This window comes from Sorex fumeus, unplaced genomic scaffold, assembly GCF_029834395.1.
Source record: "Sorex fumeus unplaced genomic scaffold, SorFum_2.1 ptg000015l, whole genome shotgun sequence".
NCBI classification, from domain to species: domain Eukaryota; kingdom Metazoa; phylum Chordata; class Mammalia; order Eulipotyphla; family Soricidae; genus Sorex; species Sorex fumeus.
In genome coordinates this window covers 7,951,105-7,974,637 of record NW_026606072.1, presented here as the reverse complement: position 1 = coordinate 7,974,637, position 23,533 = coordinate 7,951,105, and positions in this window count along the sequence as shown.

Sequence of the window (23,533 nt, the reverse complement as noted above, 5' to 3'; positions counted from 1 at the left end):
GCATCGCATAAACAAAGTGAAAAGTGAGTTTTAAAACAGTTAGAAAAATTGTTTTTATTTATATTATATTTCATATGTATTTGTCGTTATAGACATTTAAAAATATTTTAAGCAACCTTTTTTATTGAGGTATCATAGTTTTTATTAGCACTTAAGTTACTGCAGTGCTACTATTATGTTCACCACCAGATTGCCTCCACCATAGCACAAGTTTCCTTCTCTGACCCTCACCCCCAATTTAGCAACTTCAGTTCACTGTCCTGCTGACCTTATATCAGGATTTGTTTCCATGGGTGATAAGCAAATTTGAAATCAGATGCACCTATGTATGGAGGCATGGACTGAGCCTTCATAATATACAATTATAGCGGTATTGGGGAAAATAATTTTTAATATTTGTAAGACATTGACACACTATTTGAAGTTAGATTAAAGGGATATTTAGTAATATATACATTTGCATATATCTAAATATCTAGACATGTAACTATGCATGAGCATGTGTTTAAATATATATGAAAAATATTGGCGCTAGAGTGATAGTAGATGAAGAAGGCATTTGTCATGCACATGGCTAATCTGGGTTTGATTCTGGGCATCCCACATGGTCCCCCAAGCACAACCGGGAGTAATTCCTGAGTGCAGAGCCAGGAGAACCCCTGAGTATCACCAAGCGTGGTCCTCAAAATAAAAAAAGTGAAAAATATACCACAATTTAAAAAATATGTAAGTATGTATGTATACAAATCTAAGTATGTACATACATATAGCATTTTAAGGTAACACAATGGTTATATTTATACATTTTAAAACAATCATTCCTGGGGGCTGGAGTGATAGCACAGCAGGTAGGGTGTTTGCCTCGTATGTGGCCAACCCAGATTTGATTCCCAGAATTCTATATGGTTCCCCGAGCACCGCCAGGAGTAATTCCTGAGTGTAGAGCCAGGAGTAATTGCTGTGCACCGCTGGGTATGGTCCAAAAAAGGAAAAAAAAATCATTCCTCGTTTTAAATTAATTTCCCTTAGGAATGATTTTTAAAGAACTAGTGAGATTTTGGAAACAGTCATGTGAACTCCCTATTTTCCTCAAAAACAGAGAAGACTAAAGCAGGCCTTTCAAATCATTTCTCCACTGTGGAATAAAGACAAGCAGCGGTATCTTAGAGGACAAGACTCAGCACAGTTGTAACCTTCATATTCAGCCTGCATCTTGGGAGAATGTTTGAATTGAACACATCAAAGCACATGAAACTGGAGCCTAATTATGTTATCATTAGTAAACTACCACAGCGTTATCAGTCTTCATAAAGTACTATCAAATAAGTATGTTAAGAATATTTAATTATGTGTATGAGTGACATAACAAGGGAAAATTGCTAGTTAATTGCCTTTCTTTGAGCTAGGAGGGTGACACTCCCACCGTGCATTCTAGAGAATCGTGTGCCTGGACTGCTCCCTTTGGAATTATTCTGGGTTAAGTAGGAGGGGGACTAGAACTTTCCTTTCCAGATTTTGCAAAGCTTTTTTTAAATTTAAATTAAAATTTTTTTAAATTATTTTTTTTCCCTTCTGCCTCCAGGAGCCTTTCCTGACTTCACCTGGAAGATCAAGTTTTGCTTCTTCCTCCAGGCCCAAACACTTTGCAGACGCCTCTCTTAAACTCCTTCAGCACCTGGCATTTATTTATTATTCTCTTTCTGGGTTTCTTCTTTCAGATTAGGCGCCCATTGGAAATTTGATTTTGTTTTATTCTCCTCATCCCCTGATCAGGGGTCTGGCACAGCATAGGTGCTTCAGGCAGGTTTGTAGAACAAGTTGGAAAGTCTCTTCTCATGCATGCATCTAAAGAGCATAGAAAAGAGGTCTGAACTGAACATTCTTGCATTTTTCCCTTCCAGGACCATCTGAAACAAATCCCATTATTTTTTGAAAAAAGATTTAACTGAAGAGATTGATTCTGTCTGCAAATTCCTCCACTTTTAAATTTTCTTCACAAGAATAGAAGTAGTCCTTTTGTCTGTTCTTTATGTTTTATCTCATTGATTGAATTTCACAGGAAGGGCATTGTTATTAAGAATAGCAGAAACATAGATGATTGGGGATTTAATACGGAAAAGATCAGTTATCTTTTGTAGGAATTGTCTTAAGTACTCTGTAAACATGGTCTTTTGAATTTCCCCATTTTTTTTCTAACACACATAGCCTTTGGGTGGGTGTGACCGGAAGAAAGGAAAGGGGAAGTGTTTTACAAAATAGTGAAGTGTGCTGCCCTTTCTCAATATAAGGGTCTAGACTACTGAGAAATGTATATGAAATCTTTTCTATTAGTGTAAGGATGTGTTTCAGTGGCAGAGCACTTGTCTCATGTGTGTGAGATGCTGAGTTTGATCTCTGTTTGCTTCAAAAACATTATTTTCCTGGAAGTGATTTTTCTTCTTAACAATGTACTTGTTGGTGGCTCTTATTCTTGATGTTGCACATATAAAGGATGCACACTTAATAAAAGATCCAGTGTTTCAAAATTGTCACTGTCCTCCCATTGTTCATCAATTTTCTCCAGCGGGCCCAGTAATGTTTCCATTGTGAGACTTTTTTGTTATTGTGTTTGGAATATCGAATATGTCACGGGTAGCTTGCCAGGCTTTGCTGTGCGGGTGAGATACTCTCGGTAGCTTGCCGGGCTCTCTGAGAGGGGCAGAGGAATCGAACTCGGGTTAGTCATGTTGGTCGCGTGCAAGGCAAACGCTCTACCCACTGTGCTATCACTCCAGTACAGTTTCAAAATTAGAAAGACAAAAGTGAATTTTACTGAAGAACTTCTGATTTAATTAGGTGGAAGGTAAAGAATTGAAATGTCATATGTCCTTGATCACCACAAATTGAAGAAATGCTCATGTATGAGACTTGGGTTTGATCTCTGGCATTGTGGGATTAAAAGGAGAAAAAAGGTTTGGTCATGAAAATATTGTGAAGAAATTGCTTCCAGTTTACTACTAATAAAAATAGACTGCTTACCATCTCACACCTCAGAGACTGGCTCACATTCAAAAGAACAAAAGCAACCCATGCTGGCGCGGATGTGAGAAAGGGACACTCCTTCACTGTTGGTGGGAATGTCAACTGGTTCAGCCCTTCTGGAAAACAGTATGGACGATTCTCAAAAAATTAGAAATTGAGCTCCCATTTGACCCAGCAATACCACTCCTGGGAATATATCCCAGAGAGGCAAAAATGTGTAGTCAAAGTGACATCTGCACTTGTTTGTTCATTGCAGCACTCTTTACAAAAGCCAGAAACTGGAAGAAACCTGAGTGCCCAAGAACAGATGACTGTTTAAAGAAACTTTGGTACATCTACACAATGGAGTACTATGTAGCTGTTAGAAAAGATGAAGTCATGAAATTTACATACAAGTGGTACAACATGGAAAGTATCATGCTAAGCGAAATGAGTCAGAAAGAGAGGGATAGACATAGAAAGATTGCATTCATCTGGGGGACATAAGGTAACAAAATATGAGATTAATACCCAAGAATAGCTGAGATCAGCACCAGGAGGATTACTCCATAGCTTAGTGGCCAGTCGGGCATTCTAGAGGAAAGGGCAGCTCAGATAGAGAAGGGAACACCAAATAAAGAGTGTTTGGAGGATCCTCCCAGGAGGGGAGATGCATGTCGAAAGTGGACTATGGACTGAACATGTTTGCCACTCAATGCCTCTTTTGCAGACCACAACACCCAAAAGGAGAGAGAGAACACAGGGGATTGCCCTGCCACAGAGGCAAGGGGGGATGGGGGGATGGGGGTGGGGGGGACATTATCCATGGTGGTGGAAAATGGGCACTGGTGGAGGGATGGGTATCTGATCATTGTATAATCAAACCCAAGCACAAAAAATTGTAAATCTACAACTGTACCTCATGGTGTTTCACTAATAAAAAAATTAAAAAAAAAATAGACTGCTTAGCCGAATGAGAAAAGTATCAGGAGGAAAATGACATGTAAATGACCAACCAAGAAATAAATCAGACATACTTTAGCAGTGGCTATATAATGGTTGAGAGTGTGACCTATGGCTCTTATAAACGAACTCACTTAGAATTACCTTTCTGGGGCTGGAGCAATAGTACAGCAGGTAGGCATGGGGCCAACCTGGATTCGATCCTTGGCATCCCATATGATCCCCTGAATACCTCGAGGAGTAATTCCTGAGTGCAAAGCCAGGATTAACCCCTGAGCATGGCCAGGTGTGACCCAAAAACTAAAAAAAAAAAGGAGTTGTCTTTTCTCCCTCCCTGCCTGTCTCTTGTAGACTTTAATCTACACCAATGATAGCCCCTGAGAAGCTCAAGTGTCAGAGTTTATTTCTCACATAGGCATAAACATATGTACATGGGGAGGTTTGTCGAAGAGAAAGAGTACTTGGGTTGTCTTGGAGTTTGCTTCATTTTATAAATTACAGTATATGCAATACAATTGCAACAATAATAAACTTTATGGTATTGATGTACCGTAAAGTAAAGTTAGTGCACCTCACCACCACCTAAGTATCCATGACCCATCACCACTGTCTCTGTTACCTTTAATCTGATCTTCATTCCCTGCCTCTTTACCCATTGTCTGGCAACCCCAGTTCTGTCATCCAAGCCCAGGGTTTGTCATTGTTCAATAATGTCTGTTTCCTTGTTTTGCCTCTCTGTATTCCACAGATGAATAATGTCATACAGTGACTGTTCTCCGTTATTTTTCTTATGGAAAATGGAACATGAGACGAGACTTCCTTCTTTTGGCAGGGGTCATGATCTGGACTTTGTCTCTATAGTGCAGAAATGGCTGATGTGGCATGGTGGGATGGGGAATGGGATATGTGTCTATGTCTCATAAGCAGAAAGTGAGACAAATGCAGAAAGAGTATTAAAAGGGCAGAAAACAAGAAGAGGCATTTGTCTAGTGTTGCCTACAAAGTGTTAATATAATCAATTGATGTAGCAAAAAGAACAAGAACATGAAATGCCAAGTGATTTAATATTTAAATTTTTATTTAGACTGAGTATTTAAATTTTAAAGCTATCCTAAATATCAGGATTAATGCCAACTTTCTTTCTAATCACTTTTGATTTGTACATTTCCATTGGGATTTCACATCATTTTCATCCTTCAGTTTCTCCAAATTTATAAATGTTCCTATTTTGCAGTTAACATATGAGATATATGACAATCTGGATCAAACTATTATATTTTTGAAACTAAACTGTCATAGAACTATGACTTTTCATTCCATATATACATGTATACATATATACACACATATAGTTCCATAAATATTTATATGGCTTTTTGTATCATAGTGAGCAATGTTCATGGGTTACTCCTGCCCTCACATTCAGGAATTACTCCTGGTAAGGCTTGGGGGACAATATGGAATGCTGGAGATCAAACCCTAGTTGGTCGCATGCAAGGCAAATGTCTTACCTGTTGCTCTATTGCTCTGGCCCCTATGGTTCTTTTTAAGAACTTAACCTGATAAATCAATCTGATAAAAATGGAAACCACATATCTGTCAACACTGTTTTCTCTTAGTTATGTTCCAAATGATGAGTTTCCTTTATGCAGTAGGGAAAATTAAACATAACTCCATTCCCAATACCATTATATGCTTTGCTATTTTCACTTCATTAAAAATTTTATGAAAAATTTTGAGTTTAAGATAGATGATAATGAAAGATACAACATATCTAGTATGTTACTTATTTGTAAAAGAAAAATGACTATATACAAGTATGTTCATATTGACACAAAACACTTATGGAAGTACTTACTTGAATTTGCATCAGGGATGCCTCTGAAGAAGGAAAGTGTAGTTGAGTGATAGGATAAATTCTTGGGTGATAGGACAAAAACAAAAGTGAAGTTTTGTTTTTGGAATTTCAAGAAACAAATGTTAAAAAATGACTGCATGTTTTATCTGTGTATTCTTTGGTACTATTTCATTCCCAAACTGTGTTCATATGATAAGCATTCAACGAATACAAAAACCAAAAACCAAAACCCAAAGCAACCCAAATCAAAACACTTAATAGAATGGCTATAATCTCATTAAACTTGGAGTAAACTTTTAAGTAAAACAGTTTTTGTTTCAGCTTCTCTTTGGCCCTTACCTTCCTTCCCCTCCCCTCCCCAACCCTTCTTCTTCTAGAAGGTGTCATACACCTGGGCAATGGCCCCTTCCATCCTCAAAGCTGTAGTAGCTACTGTGTCTTTTTTTCCCCTTTCCCTTTTTCTTTTCTTTTCTCTTTTATTTTTATTAAATTTTTTTCTAATTGAATCACTGTGAGATAGAGCCTTACAAAGATGTTTATGATTGGGTTTCAGTTGTACAGTGCTCTAACACCCATCTCTCCACCAGTGTACATTTCCCAGCACCAGTGTCCCCAAGCTCCCTGCCATCACCCTCCATCTCCCACCCCCAGCCTGCCTCTATGGTAGGTGCTTCTCTCTCTGTCTCTCTCTCTCTCTCTCTCTCTCTCTCTGTGTCTTTCTCTCCACCGCCCCCTTTTGTGTCTTTCCTTTTGTTCATTGTGGTTTGCAATATTGCAATACAGATACTGAAAGGGTATCAGGAATATCCCTTACTTACTTTTAACACTGAGTTCTTGTCCAGCGTGATCATTTCCCACTATTATTGTCATACTGTTTCATTCTCCATCTTACTGACACTTTGCCCACACATGTTTGTGGTTGATTCCAACCATTAACCAATCCTCTCAGGCTCTGTTTTTCCTGGCCATGGATATTAGCCTTCATACATATGTATATATAAATATATAAATAAATATATTCATATACCACAAATGAATGTAGTTTCCCTATACCTGACTCTTCTTCTGACTCATTTCACTCACATGGTACTCTCCATGATCATCCATTTATATGCAAATTTCATGACGTCATTTTTCCTAACAACTGCTGTGTCTTTCACACTTTCCAAGATTCTAACACTCTTCTGCCCAGGACTCCTCTTTTCAAGATTCCTGTGATTGCTTGGGACCGACACACCTAAATAAAGATAATCTCCCCAATTTTAACACAATCTGTTTTAAAATCTTAATTCCATTTGACTTTTTAAAAATATTCAGACTCCAGAAATTAGGATATAAACAAATTTGGGTGGCCATTATTCTGCTTGTCACAGTAAAAAGATAAATGAGATACATAGGTTTCATACACACATACATTCACACATACACATACATTCATAACTCACAAAACATAATTTCTAAAAAGATATAGCCTCCTCCATTTGATAGTTTTTTAAATTATAAAACTTATGACAAATTTTTATCTGAAATATGTGTTTTAATTCCTTTGGCTCTATGGGGAATTATTTCACTTTATACCAATAGGAATTTTAAAGCAGTATGTTAATATACACTTTATAACCTGACTTCCTAGTTTCAAATCCACTTAACTGAGAGATTTATGCCCATTTCCTCATATGTATTAATAAAAATAGTATTTAAATAGTATTAACACCTATAGCACATGTGTTTATAAAGCTTGAATGAATTACTGTCATTTAGCACAGTGTCAGCACTTTTTTACAGTACCATATTGAGTACATCTGGAGTACTCAATATATACTTTTGAAGTACTAGATATAGGCAGCCTAATTTGGTTCATGCCTGCATCAGTGGGTGAGCTCTGAAAAGAATCTTCCCAGAATGTGAATGATCACCTCCAAGGCAATGGAGTATTTGTCCTGAGAGTCTTGAAAAGAAAATTTCCTTGTAGGCTAGTTTTTTCCTTTTTGATTCAATTAAAACCTATCTAGTTTAATACTATGATTATGGTAACACATTGGTTTTCTTTTGTGGGTGACAGGGATCAAGGCGGATAGTCTTTGCTCTCAGGGGAATTGCTGCATAATATATTTCTTAACTTAAGGTTAAACTTTGTTTGAACTTCTTAAGAAATTTATTAAATTTAAATAGGCAGTATATATAATTTATTAAATTTATTAAATATATGGGCTGAAGCGATAGCACAGTGGGTAGGGAATTTGCCTTGCATGTGACCAACCCCGGTTCGATTCCTCTCCCCTCTCGGAGAGCCCGGCATGCTGCTAAGAGTATCACGCTCACAGGGCAGAACCTGGCAAGCTGCCCATGACGTATATAATATGGCAAAAAAACCCCCAGTAACAGCAAGTCTCACAATAGAGACGTTACTGGTGCCCACTCGAGCAAATCAATGAACAACAGGAGGACAATGCTACAGGAATGAAATATTTAGGAAGTGTCATATTACCTAACTTGTAACTACACTGTAGTGATCAAAACAGCTATAGTGGTCAAAATAGCATGGTACTGGATTAAGAACTAGCTCCCTGACCAATATTTAAAATCACCTACCCAAAGATAAATCCCCAGTTCTATATTCAAGTAATTGTCAAGAAAGGAGATAGGTATATGAAGTGGAGTCAAGATAGCCTCTTCAAAAATATGGTGTTGGGGAAATCTAGATAACCAATGTAAAAAAATGAAGCTGGATTCATATTTTATACCTTATACACAAAAGTTCATTAAAAGTGGAATAAAGACATTGAAATCAGACCAGAATTCATATAAAACATTGAGGAAAATATTGGCAGAACTCCCCAAGGTTTTGACCCCAGAGGCATTTACAGTGATATGATTCCAATGGAAAAAACAGAAGAAACAAAAATAAACAAACGGTACTCATCAAATTTAAGATTTTCTGGGAAGCAAAAGAAACATGTACTAAAACTAAAAGACACCCAATGCAATGGAGAAAATATTTGCATTCAAAACAGCAGATAATGTTTTTAATATCCAAGATATACAAAAACTCATGAAGATAAATAACAAAAATCATCACTTATCAGGAGAGTTCAAATCATAAAGACAATGGAATATTACCTTACACCATTGAGATTGACAAATACATTAAAAAACTGAACCAAACAAATCGCTGTTGGAAGGTTTGTGGTGAAAAAGGAATTTTCATTCATTGCTGGAGGCAGTGTTGTCTGGTTCAATCCCTATGGAAAATTGTATAGAGAGTTGTCAAAAAAGTAAGAATAGAGCTGCATATATGCAGTAATTCCACTTCTGTGTATCTATCTTCCAGACATAAGAACATCCATTCAAAAGGATGTGTGTACATCTTTATTCACTATAACATGTAGCACAATAGCTAGGCTATAGAATCCACCAGTATGTTCAATAACAGATGAGTAGATTATGAAGATATGATATATATAAGGTAAAGGTAAAGGTAAAGGCCCTCCCGTTGATCGTCGATTTGCTCGAGCGGGCCCAGTAACGTCTCCATTGGAGACTTTGGTGTTACTGTGTCTGGCATATCGACTACTCTCGGTAGCTTGCCGGGCTCTCCGAGAGGGGCGGAGGAATCGAACTCGGGTCGGCCATGTTGGCTGCGTGCAAGGCAGACGCCCTACCCGCTGTGCTATCGCTCCAGCCCATGATATATATATATATATATATATATATATATATATATATATATATATATATATGGAACACTATCAACTGCAATGAATGATGAAATTATGCAATTTACTGCAAGTTGGATGGAACTGTAGGATATCACGTTAAGAGAAGTCAGAAGAAGAAAATCAAGTACTAGCTGATTTCACTTATCTGTAGTATATTACAAGAGAACAAGGAAATGCAGGGTATAAAAGGGGGAATACCCAGATAGCTCTGATCCTTATATTACAGAACTGAGAAGAACACAAAAGGAAAGAAATTGAGGGGGTAAAAGGAGGCAAATGTGAGATAACAGGGGCAGGGATCAGGGGCCTTGAACATATTGGAATTGTAATATATCTATATATCTAAGTATGGAATTGTGATATAAGTATATATCTAAGTCACCGAATCAACAATACTAAAAGCATGAGATTCAAAATGCAGTTGAACTTGAAGTATGTCTGTCAAAAAGAAAGGCTGGGAGGTGTGATGGAACCTGGGGACATTGGTGGAGAGAAATTAAAACTGGACTAGTGTTGGAACATTATATGCCTAAAATCCAACTATGAATAGTCTTGTAAATCATGGTAACTTAGTCACTGTCGCTGTCCTCCCATTGTTCATCGATTTTCTGGAGCCGGCCCAGTAATGTCTCCATTGTGACAACTGTTACTGTGTTTGGCATATCGAACACATCATGGGTAGCTTGTCAGGCTTTGCCATGAGAGCAAGATACTCTTGGCAGCTTGCCGGGCTCTCCAAGAGGGTTGGAGGAATTGAACTCGGGTCGGCCATGTTGGCTGCTTGCAAGGCAAATACCCTAACCACTGTGCTATCGCTCCAGCCCTATGGTGACTTAGTAAAAAATAAAAATAGAAGATAGTTTTCTAGGACTGGAGAGATTGTACAACAAGTAGGACATTTATCTTGCACGCAGTAAACCCTGGTGCAGTCACTGGCACCCATATGGTCCCCCAAGCACTGTTAAGAGTGATATCGGACCTCAAACCCAGGAGTAAATCCTGAGAACTGCCAGGGTCCCTCCTCATCCCTCCCCCCCACTCCATGATGGAATTCTAGCAGCCTGACTAGCTGGATATAAAAGCCAAATTGTGTGACTCTCATTTCCCCCACAATGTCCTACTCCTAACAATTTTGTGTAGAAATTTTATTGTCAACACAAGCAAACCTGAAAAAGTATCATTAAATCCACTACAAACCCAAATTAGATTTCATTGAAAAAAAAAGTCCTCCTGTTTGTCTAGGGATTGTTTCTATGAAGCAGTTAAGAAGATAACCAGTTTTTCCCCCCTCTAGTTTTATTATGTCGGAAGATTATTTAATGCACAAAGCTCAATGACACCCTCAGGATCAGCGGCATCCAAGTCCAACCATTAAGCACTACTTAAGACATAAAGATTACACAGAAAGTCTTTTGGATTTTTACTGTTTGAACTTGGTGGTAGGCAGTCCTCATTCCCATGAAATTGCTGCCAAATTGGAATCAGTAAATCTGTGTGTATTTATTCCCCTTTCAAGTATTTTGGCAGCCATCCCACCATATAATTTATAGTATTTAGGAAACTGACAATACCTGAATACCAACCCCACAGAAAAAGAAGCACCAATGTGATGTTCTGTACCTTATCGGGACTCTTAGATAAAATTCAATTTTATATTATTGCATACAGAAATTTTTCAATATAGTAAAGCTTTATAATTAATACAATAAAGAGAACTGAAATATTATCAGTCATATAAACTATCGTAATCTGATAAAAATCCTATTTTCAGCCATTCTAGTTTTCCTTGTACTTGTGGAAATGTTTTGGACTGACAGTCAGCTTTTCTAAGCTTTCACTGTAAATAATGTAGCCAAACCCAAGAAACAAAAAATTGAATAATACTTGTTTATAGTTCTCATTTAGAAATATCAAAGTTTGGAAGCATATCTACTGAGAATGGCTTGAAATTCTCCCATGCTTTAAATGTTTTTCTTTTTTCTCAGAAATTCAATATTCCTGGTTCAGTGGAGAAAGATGAAATGCATTTTTGTGAGGAGAAAGTGGGATGCTCAGGAGGTCCTGGGGCTCTGCCTGCCATTTTTGGTCAACCAGGCTTATGGTCCAATGTAAGTGTCCTAGGAAGCGGTATTGCTTGGGTGATGATGACACCTGGGCCACTACCCTGGCAGTGCTGGTAGCCTCCAGGGACACATGCAATGTGACATGGGACCTCTAGGGCTTGTACCCACTTATTTTGAGGGACCACGTGGTGCAACAAATTGAACCAAGTTGAAGGATTTGCCAGGCATGACTCTAACTGCTCTACTATGTCCCAATCTTAGAAGCAAAGATTGATTAAAGAGACCAAATTCTAAATTAAATGAGATATGGTCTACCCACAGCAGACATCCTTGTTTTGACTGGATTTTATTTGGCAAATTTAATTTTTGGTGGCGTCAAATAAATAACACCTGGGAACAGAAAATTTAATTTTTGGTGGCGTCAAATAAATAACACCTGGGAACATATGTGCAAGAACACAGGCTAAGGGTATAGAAGGTCCCAAGTTCCTTCCCTGGCACTATCTGATGCACTGAACACCATTCAGTCACAGGGGCACCACATGGCCTGGCTGCACTGAGACTGAATTGTCAGGGTGCAGTATGGCAGGCTTCAAAATAACCTTCACAGGGCTAGCATGACAGGGAGTACACTGGGAACTGCTGGAGAGGCTAGTGCCTATTTAAGAAAAAAAGAAAAAGTAAAAGAAGTTTTGAGGACTGGAGTGATAGTATAGCATAGGGTGCTTGTCTTGCACATAGGCAATGGGGGTTCAATCCCTGGCATCCTGCATGGTCCCCTGAGTTCCACTAGGATTGATCCCTGAGTATACAGCCAGGAGTAAACCCTAAGCACTGCTGGGTGTGGCCCCTGAACAACAACAAAACAAATTGCTTCCCCAAAACAGCACCTGAATTCATTCGTTCACTCAAGAAATATTAACCACACCCAATATCTCAGTTCCTGCTCTAAGAAATGAGGTTACATAAATTAGATCTTTTGTGCAAAAGTTGCTCAAAGCAGCTCGGATGACTCATGGAGAAGAAATGAGGCATCGTCAGCTACGAGTAGGTTCTAACAATGAAGGGAATGACAGGACCAAGATTTTGTGTTCAAGATAATTGAAAAGTAAGAACAGCATTTTAAAGATAAGGCAAAGATTCAGAAGAATAAGACCAACCTCAAAAGAAAGTCGCAAGTGATCAACAGCAACAATGAGAAAAATGGAACACAAAGCAGAATGACTGGGCCCCGAGAAACCCAATTCTCCTCCTTTGTCACTAGAAACATCTAGTGACAAAGGAGGAGAATCTTTGATACCCTCGTATCTGACAGTGTTTGTAACAAGAAAAATAACTGATGAACTCAAGATGGTTTCACTTTGTATTCAAATCAATAGAAACTTCCTTTCTGTAAGGAGACTTGAAACAATCAGAAAAATACTTTGGTTTGCAGCTAATGGATTTTGATAGTGAGTGCCATTTCAGGAAAAGTACTGTGTCCAAATGCCAGAGCCAAACGTATCTGCAGGCACGCCAGACGTGGAAGAGAGGTGCAGAAGCAGCTTACAGTGCACCAGGGCCCCACAGCTGCCTTTGAGTCACTGAGAAAATAATCGAGAAAATAATCTTCCACTGTGAGGCCTTTCCAAAAGTGTGTTTGCTTTCACTGGGGATGAGACTATGTTGGCCCAAGGACAGGGTGGTTTCGGCACTGGAGCACCAGGAGCCTGAGACTCTGTTTACTGTGTGATGCCAGACATTCCCGAGTAATATGCGAGTGGCCTTGAGAAAATATACATACTGTGGAGTTCAAATACTTGGGGATCTGTTTTCTTGTTAATGGCTTCTTCAAGCCTCTGCTATCTTTCCCTCCTGCTCATCACTCTAATACCTTAGAGTATTTTCTTACTCATGTACTCTTTACCAGAAAACAAAGAAAGCAGAGAAGGGACAATACCTTGCCTAAATTACCTACCCTTTTGTTTTTGTTTTTGGGTCACACCCACCAATGTTCAGGAGTTACTCCTAACTTACTCTGTGCTCAGGAATTACTCCTGGTGGTGCTTGAGGGACAATGTAAGATGTCAGGGATTGAACTTGGGTCAAGTGCATGTGAGTCAAATGCCTTACCCATTGTACTATCTCCTGGTCCCTGAGTTACCAACCCTTTTTTCTTAGACATCTTGAACACTGTGAGCACTCTGTTAGTTTGGGACCCACTTTTCCAAAGTTCACCCTCATATGTGCCACACCAGTGCTTTATTACTTTAAATATATTAAAATATGTTCTTGCTTTTAATATTTCAAGTTTCAATATTTCAACTGGTCTAATGTCAGCACATTAAAATTTGTTACAAATACTGTGTTAACAGGGTATAAGAGAATGATATGTAAACTTGGATAATTTTATGGACTGAAGACAATTGGCATTAAACTATCAAGGTCATTCACCCTGGCTCTCACTGAGATTTGCATTCCTTTAGCTGTGGTGCTTGCACGCAATATTTGCCATGCACACACTCTTAGTTGAGTTCTGCACAATATGGTTGTGGTACTCTCTGGGGATCACCGTGGCACTCACACATGCACTAGCTAGAGGTCATATTTCTTGAATCTGGTAGTTGTAGTCTTTGCCAGTGGTCGCACCTATTATTTTTCCTTTTTTCTTTTTTTCTTTTTTTTTTTATGTAGGAGTACTGCTATTTATTCTGCCACTGATTAGGCTGATTGAATTGTGCATGAACTCCAACTTACTTTTTTTTTCTATTTTTTTTTATAATTTTATTTATTGAATCATCGTGAGAGCAGTTACAAAGCTTTTGGGTTTAAGTCTCAGTTATACAATGAAACATACGTATCTGTACCAGTGCCCATTTTCCACCACCAAAAACACCAGTATACCCCCATCCTATACCCTCCCCCTATCTGTGGGGCACACTATTTCCAAATTACTTTCTCTCTACTTTGATTTCATTCAATATTTTGACACCACACCCACCATTATTCTTTGGGATTTTACCCCCACACTCAGATCTGCCAAAAAGGCAACAGTAGACAATTTGTTTTCTATTGCTGGTTATAAATAACGTATGATGTTGAGTGGCTGCAGTAGTGGCCGCGTGATTTTGAAATTCCAAAATTTTAACAAATCTAGAGAGATTTCTTGCCCAAACCTGCTGGGTTCTGAGATTTGTTCCTGAGTCTCTGGGTTCATGGCCATTAAGCAGCTTGATCAAGAGCCAGATAGGCCATTCATGGGTGGTGACTCAGGGGTCTCATTGGGACAAGGAAGAAAGGGCCGGCTCTACCTCCATCCTGTGAGGCCCCTCATGTCTCATCACTGTGGGCCCAAACCTGACTGTCCAATGGCCTCTGGAAGATGGTGGCCACTGGGCCACCAGGGCGAACAGGCCAAGGCACGAAACCTGGCGTGGCCCATTGCCAGTAACCTACTTCAGGGACCAGACGCATTCCTGCCAAAAGCTGCCTGGTTTTGAGATTTGTTTCTGAATCTCTGGGATTATGGCCATTAAGTGGCTTGATCAGGAGCCAGAGAGGCTGTTTGTTGGCGACAACTCAGGGTCTGTTAGGGTAGCGAGGAAAGGGCCGGCTCCACCCCCATCCCATGAGATCCTGTATGTCTCCTCACTGCAGGCCCAAACCTGACTGTCCAATGGCCTCTGGCAGATGGTGGCCACCGATCCACCAAGGGGGAACAGGTGGAGGGGCAGCACCCTTTCCCTCCTGGGGTAGCCTGGTAACTGAAACCTACTGTGCGGTCTGGATGCATTTCTGCCAAAAGCCGTTGGGTTTTGAGATTTGTTTCTGAGTCTCTGGGATCATGGCCATTAAGCAGTTTGATCAGGAACCAGAGAGGCCATTCCTCCAATTATATGGCTGAGCTGGAGTAGGTTTGTGGGTGTATCTCCCACATACCTAACTTTTGGCTGTTTACTTTCTTGGTAAACTTTGCCCCAAGTCTTTGGGGTCTGGCCAAATGCACAGCAGCAATTTTGGGATATCTGGAAGTCTGAAGGTGCCATCAGGCTGCTGATGCACTCTCCTCACAGGTACAGATTGACTTGCTGGTGGCACCATGCCCTCATGGTTGCACCTCTTTTTATGATGCTTACATGTACATGGCTCTGGTGTAGCCAGAAATAATGTGTGGTGCTAGGGATGGCAGATAACAGCTTCTGGGTTCATGTGGGTCAACTGAGATTTGAACTCATGACCATAAGTTTGCAAGGCTTACCCTATAAATGCTTGTCCAGTTTTTAGGAGTCTGAAATGTTTATTCAATGACTTAAAAAGTAGAATTTAGCCAACCTTAAATCTTATTCCTAGGCTCTGAACTTGCTGCTTTTTTTTTGTTTTTTTCTTCCTGAAAGTCCTTTGGAAGGGGAAAATGAATATCTAGGATCTAATTAAAACTTGGCTTTGGGTCTTGGTTCTTAGCACTTTAAAACTTGTGTGGTACTGGTACAAGGTGAGAACAAAACTAATTTATTATTCAAATATTGTAAGTGTTTATACAAGATTTGAAAGTACTACTTGCAGAAAGATTTCTTTTGTTGGGGAAAGCACATGATTGGGGTAGTTGGTTTTTATAATGGCAGGGCTTAGACCATAATTAGAAAAGTGAATGGTTGAGAGTTGGCTCTTAGTAACTCTATGTGACAATGTTTAAAAGCATTTTTGTTCCAGCCAACACTGCATCTCTGTGGGAATTGTGTGTTTTAGGTAATTTCTTTTCCCACATAGGAATTGTTACTACTGATAAGGAAACATTCTTTTTCTTTGCTTTTTTTGGGTCACACCCAGCGGTGCACAGGGGTTACTCCTGGTTTATGCACTCAGGAATTACTCCTGACCACGTTTGGGGGACCATATGGGATGGTGGGAATTGAACTCGAGTCAGACCGTGCCCAAGGCAAATGCCTTGCCCACTGTGCTATCACTCCAGCCCCTGATAAGGAAATATTCTTAATTTTGTGGAAATAATTCGAGTGTGTCAATATTCTCCAACTGAAGTTGAATGTTCCTGCTTGGTGAAGCTCTGTGGGTGACCAAGAGCTGAGTTTTGAAACCACAGGTGATGAGGAAATTGACCCGCACACCTCCATATCTTAAAGCAAGATCCTTGGAGATGCCTCCAGTATCTTGGAGAGGCTTAGATGAGTGATGGGTCTTGAGAATATGACAATCGAGAGTTAATGATTTTGGATATTATAATATTGTTTCAAGGTCCAGGTGACTGTGTGTAGCACTCAATTGGAAATTACTTCTCATAGTATCTATGACATAGTGTCCTTAGAGCTGGATCTGTCAGAATATTGGAAACAGTATCTTTTGTTTCGACATTGAGTTAACACACGAACACATGAACATCATTTACAGTGGCAGTTGGAGCATTGGAGTATGGTTACCTGTACACGTATATCACATATATCACCATATTTATGTGCATTTTAAATATTTCACACAAGGTAAGAGTATGTTAGAAATTCCATTTCCCTTTCCTTTACATAGTTCTCTTTTATTATTTCATATAACATTGTTTAGGGCATAATATGTATTAGAGGGGGTTGAACTGAGGTTGTCAGCCTGCAAGGCAAGAGTCTTAACTCCTATATTATCTCTCTAGCCCACATTATTTTAAAATAAAAAAATCAGCAAACAGAAAATTTTGAGAATTGATAAGGATAACAATGTCCATAACATTTATTGAGAAGTACTGTGCTATGTGCTGTTTAAAAAGTGTGTGAGTGTGTGTTTGTGCATGTGCAGTGTGTTGTTACAGTTGCTGTGTGTGTGTTAACCTTATTGTCTCTACAACTACCAAGCAGAGGGCTGGAGTGAAAGTACAGCGAGTAGAGCCCTTGCCTTGCACACAGGCTGCCCAGGTTTGATTTCTGGCTTAGCATATGATCCTGAGAGCCCCACCAGGGGTGATCTCTGAGCACAGAGGCAAGATTAAGCCCTGCGAATAGCCAGGTAAGGCACCCCACACTCTAAAAAAAAACTGAAGAAATAAAAACAAAGTGAAAAAAACCAAGCAGAGGTTTGTAGATTCCGCACACAGTAAGGAACCTCTCATAAAGACATTTTCAAACAGAAGCACAAGACTCCTACTTTGGTTAGGTCTAAGCCCACATTCTTCACAAATGTTTACTGCTTAGGATTCCACCAGTTTATGATCAAGCACAAGACTGGGTGTTTGCAGTACTCAGTAATATTCATCAGAAACCAATTAAGACCTGACATTCTTTCCTCTTTTTGGGAAGTGTTTGGTGCAGTGAGAAGAGATGAAGGGAGTTACTGCATGTTGCTCTTGTTGAACTAAATCAAACTAGGAATGAGTGCTGACAGAGTATGTGTCATGATTTAATCAAATGCTAGTGAAAATTAAAGATCTGTAGAGAAGAAGTCCTGTCTTACTTTTTCTCAAGACTGGTAATATTTCTTCAAGTGAAACATTTGCACTCAACCTTATTTTCTGCTTTCTCTGCTCTCTAATCATGGATTAAAAGGACAAATTTAAGTCATCTAGATGATTTCTAATACAGCTGCTATGACTAAATTGATGCTTGTGAAGAAATGATTCTAGCTGATGATTAGATTTTTAATTAATTTTTTAATTTCTATTTGTCAGGATCCACTTTAAATACTTGTGAAATAACTATTATTCTTTGGAAAATAACTGCTTTAAAGAAGCTGTGAAACTGAATGTAACATCGGAGCTGTGATGGAGATATAGGCAAATGTGACTCATAGAGAACCGACTCTTAAGGATGGAGATGTCACTCTTTCCATCATGACAATTGACTTTTGAAAGCTCTATAGGATATCACTAAGCAAAAGAGAGTGAAAGCAACATTATTGTATTCATGGAGGTGCTATATTCTGTGTAACTGAGCTGTGAAAGGCAGTGGCACCCTGCAGACCTATAAGGGTTTCACAATAAGGTGGTGTTGATGATTAAGTGTTGGGGTAGTGGGTCATGCGTGTGAAATTACAGTGGACATCAGTGATGTTGATTGAGAAAGAGAGAATCCATCATAGAAGCTGAGTTGACACTGAACTATTATTTTACTTGACTTTTTCAAAAAGGGGGAAATCACATTATATGTTTTCACAGGTACAGAAGTCTTCAAGTGTTTGTTACCTCCCTTACCCCAGAGTACCTTTCTATTCCTGGTTTATTTTGCTTAATGTCACCAACTCCAGTTCTATCTGTATTGCTACAAACACAATTTCATCGTTCCTTATAGCTGGTAAACATAAGTTACATCATGTCTAGGAACCACATTATTATCCACTCACATATGGCTGGTCAGCTCATAATCTTAATGATGGACCATGAGTATCTTCTGTTCCCAAGGAGGGAACAGAAATCCACAGTAATTGAATAGAAAATTGATCATTGTCTGAATAAAAAAGAAGCCCACTCAGAAAGTCAGGTGGAGCCCCCTGGTATCCAGAAGAGTAAGAAATCTCTGCAGCTCTAGACTTTGGGTTCCACTTTTGCAATCTCTCTAATGCCCATGTATATTCTTGGCTTTTTAAAATAAAGACTACCCAATGTCACACACTTTGTAGCAGCATCACCCAAATCCTTTCCACATCTAACTTCATCCAGATCTGTCCGTCCTTTTTTTTTTGGAATGCTCTCTGTGGTTGGGTAACATGCTGAGTCATCTGTGCCATGATACTTGAGCCTTCTTTCCTTTTATACATTTTAAACATCTTTAAACATTTTAAACATCTTCCATTTTATAGGCTCTTCAAAGAAGTCAGATGATGAGCAAGTGCTAGAAACTAGATAGAAATGGCAGGTAGTACAACATTCCTTCCACTCCCACTACTGGCTGGGAATTTATTGCACTATATATGCGTATACATATATATGCATATATAGATATATCAGGAGACTAATTGTGAATGAACTAAATGACATCAAAAGACTCTTTCTAATTACCTTAACCACAGATTGTTACCATGAGAAAATGAGTCAACCTAAAAACACTTGTAATTGCACTCTTCCTGTGTTGTGGGAAGTCTAGAAATGGGAACTACATTATGAGTGGTGAGGACGGGCCATGATGAGAGCCATCATAAGCAAGAGATGGTTTTTTTGCCTCTGATTTTGGCGTATGGCCCTTTTTTGAAGTCAGATGCTTTCTATTAAAGCACAGTCTTCTCGTCCTTACAGTTTTCCACATGCATCTCTTATTCAATCCTCTCCAGCTCTTTGTAAACCATGATAAGATATATACATATATATTCACTTTTCTGTCCATGATATTATATATTTTTAATCAAAATATGATTCACCACACTTAAATGTTAGTAAATAAAAAATTCCCTGGTTAATACTTTCCGAATATATCTGTAACCACAATTTTTTTTTGGAGGGGGGAAATGGTATCTCCCAACCTATGCTCTGCATATCAGGCAGCCTCTTCCCTTGGTTCTTGGCCAGCCTGGCTAGTGGTGCAATTTTACTGACCAGGATGCAATTCTGTGCAGGCCCTGTGCTGCTGTGGATTGCCTGGCTGCTCCTGTGGTGCTCTGAATCCTTTAGGAACACACGGGTAGGGATTGGGGCCCCCAGGATTATCTCAGCAATGCTCAGCGGATCAAGTGGTACTGGAAATCAAACTTGGGTCAACCACATAAGAGGCATGTGTGTTGGGCCGGAGCGATAGCACAGCAGGTAGGGCGTTTGCCTTGCACACAGCTGACCTGGGTTCAATCCTCAGCATCCCATATGGTCCCCCAAGCACTGCCGGAGTAATTCCTGAATGCAGAGCCAGGAGTAACCCCTAAGCATCGCTGGGTCTGACCCAAAAAGTAAAAGAAAAAAAAGAGGCATGTGTGTTAACCCCTGGACTCCAGCCTCTACAACCATGATTTCTGAAAAGTGTTCTTTAAAATTTTTACTTAAAAGTCTAAGGTATTTTTTAAATCTGGGAAATAGCTAGAAATATACATCTGATTTATTTTTCAAATTTGATAAGGTAGATGCTTCTATAAACCTTTGATTACCTTCAAGTTCTACATTTTCCTGTTTCCCTGGGACTTTTCTACTGCTTCCTAAGAGTCTCTCAGGGACTTAAAAAGTCAATCCTAGACCTGAACATCTTTCTCTTTATCCTAATCATCTCTCTCTAAGTGATATTTTCTATTCCTAATATTTAAATTAACCGCATGGACTTGTTATCGGACTAGCTTGATCATGTCTTGATTTTACTCTCTACATAAAATATTTAGTTGCTGAATCATTCTGAAAAGTAAAGATGTTTCCTTAAAAGAGAAAGGACAATTTCAAACTGTTCATTTTCTGAAGTGACCTTTCAAGTAAGTTCTTATTTAATTTCCTACAGGAAATATCTATGCAATTCTTAAGTGTTTATCAGGAATTTATATCTATTTATCATTGTTTTTCAACAATAGCCATTGTTTTGAGGGCTATGAATTGACTCTAATCAGGGTGAAAGGAATAATCTCCTGATAGATATGCTTTTTGCCAAAAAATATTAGTTTTGGCCACTTACAGGAACTCTGTCATAAGATGTTTAGAAATGCTGGCTATTTTGTATCCTGTAGTGATAGCCCTTCCATTGCCTATTCACTACATTACTTAGGGAGCCAAGTCCTGCTAGTACAGTACTTTCACTCTTGGTTACACATTGCAATTACATGGGAAACTTGTTCAACACACTGATGTTTGGCTCCTTTAGAGATATCTTCAATTGGTCTAAGTGTTGCTTAAGCAGAGGTTTTTCTTAGATGATCCTTAGATGATAGTAACATGAGACTTGGTTTGGGAATCACTAATATCTGTACTAAAACAAAAAAATTGCATTAGTTGATGCAAACATGGTTTGTTACTCTATCTCATTACTTTCATATGAAAATAATTCTTCTGAGTCTAATTTCTCATGTGTAATATGACACAGAGTTACAACACTATAAAATTTTTATTTGAAGAGTATATAATGTAATCTAGTGTATTTAATACTTCATAGAATTTAATAGATGGTTAACTCTAAGTCCAGCCCAACTCTTCTTTATGCCTGTCTTAGTTTATCATTACTGTCAGTTTTCTTTGTTCTCCTAACATGTGAATCACTTACCATGCTAGCATCTTATATCCAGTTTTTAGAGAATATAATTTCCATGCAAAAGCAATGGTCCAAAAGTGAAGGAACTAGATCTCGGGTAACCTGCATTTCTCTCATTTAGTTCTGAATATCTTAATATTCAGAACTAACCTTAGCTTTGGCCCAACGCCACATTCTTCATTCTGGTTTTGGTACTGTATTTCATATTTACATACTCTTTATGTTTCAGAATTAACCCTGTTTTTTTCCCCTCAGGGAGAATGATATCTCACAACCTGTGCTCTGTAGCTCAGGCAGTCTATTTCTGTTTTAGAATTAACCCTGTGATAATCTCTGCTTTCAATTTTTCTATGTCCATTAAAAAATATGAGTGTCTTTGGTACATCTACACAATGGAGTACTATGTAGCTGTTAGAAAGGATGAGGTCATGAAATTTACATACAAGTGGTACAACATGGAAAGTATCATGCTAAGCGAAATGAGTCAGAAAGAGAGGGATAGACATAGAAAGATTGCATTCATCTGGGGGATATAAAGTAACAAAATATGAGATTAATACCCAAGAATAGCTGAGATCAGCACCAGGAAGATTACTCCATGGCTTAGTGGCCAGCCGGGCATTCTAGAGGAAAGGGCAGCTCAGATAGAGAAGGGAGCACCAAATAAAGGATGTTTGGAGGATCCTCCCAGGAGGGGAGATGCATGTCGAAAGTAGACTACGGACTGAACATGTTTGCTACTCAATGCCTCTTTTGCAGACCACAACACCCAAAAGGAGAGCGAGAACACAGGGGATTGCCCTGCCACAGAGGCAAGGGGGGATGGGAGGATGGGGGTGGGGGGGATATTATCCATGGTGGTGGTAAATGGGCACTGGTGGAAGGATGGGTATCTGATCATTGTATAATCGAAACCCAAGCACAAAAATTGTAAATCTACAACTGCACCTCATGGTGTTTCACTAATAATTAAAAAAAATATGAGTTTGTGTGTGTGTGTGTGTGTGTGTGTGTGTGTGTGTGTGTGTGTGTGTGTTTGCTGGGAATGAATCCTAAGTCTCATACAAACAAACCTCTCTTTCGTGATTGGATACACATAGGTGGTGATGGTGAGGATGAGGATGACACTCCTGTTACTGCTTCCAGGATCCTTGGCTTTAATCACAATCTAAAAAGAGATTCCATTAATATGGTCTAAGAGGGATAACTCCGGAGGGCATGAGTTAAGAAACTATCTTCCTCCATAGACTGAGATGTTTTAGAGATGCTTTCAAATTGCTTTTTATAGATAAATCAAGAGCTAAAAATCTGATTCCTGAGATAATACAGCCTGTAAGGCTCTTAGCTTGCATGAGGTGGACCTGGGCTCTAACCCTGGGATGCATATGGTTCCCCACACCCTGTCAGAAGTTTTAAGTCCTGAAAACAGCTGGATATCGTCCCAAAACAAACAAACAGACAACAAAAAGCTGAAAAAAAAGACCTCAAATCTGTTTTCTTAGCTTATCTCTGCTTATGAGATAAATGCTTTTCAGTAAGATTAAGTACATTAGAAAGTTGCTGATAAGCTATTAACATCCAATTATTTTGCCAATATCACTTTTCACTTTGGCCTTTGATGTCAAAAAGAATAATTTATATCTCAAACTTTAAAAACATTTCTAGACTATAGCAAATATAGATATAATGCCATTCCATTACATAAAAACTAAAATACTAGATGCAAAGTACAAATTTAAGAGAAAAGATAGATATAATCAATATTTGATTCACATGGGTGGTTCACTTTGTTATGGGTAAAGTGCTACTCAGAAGTAT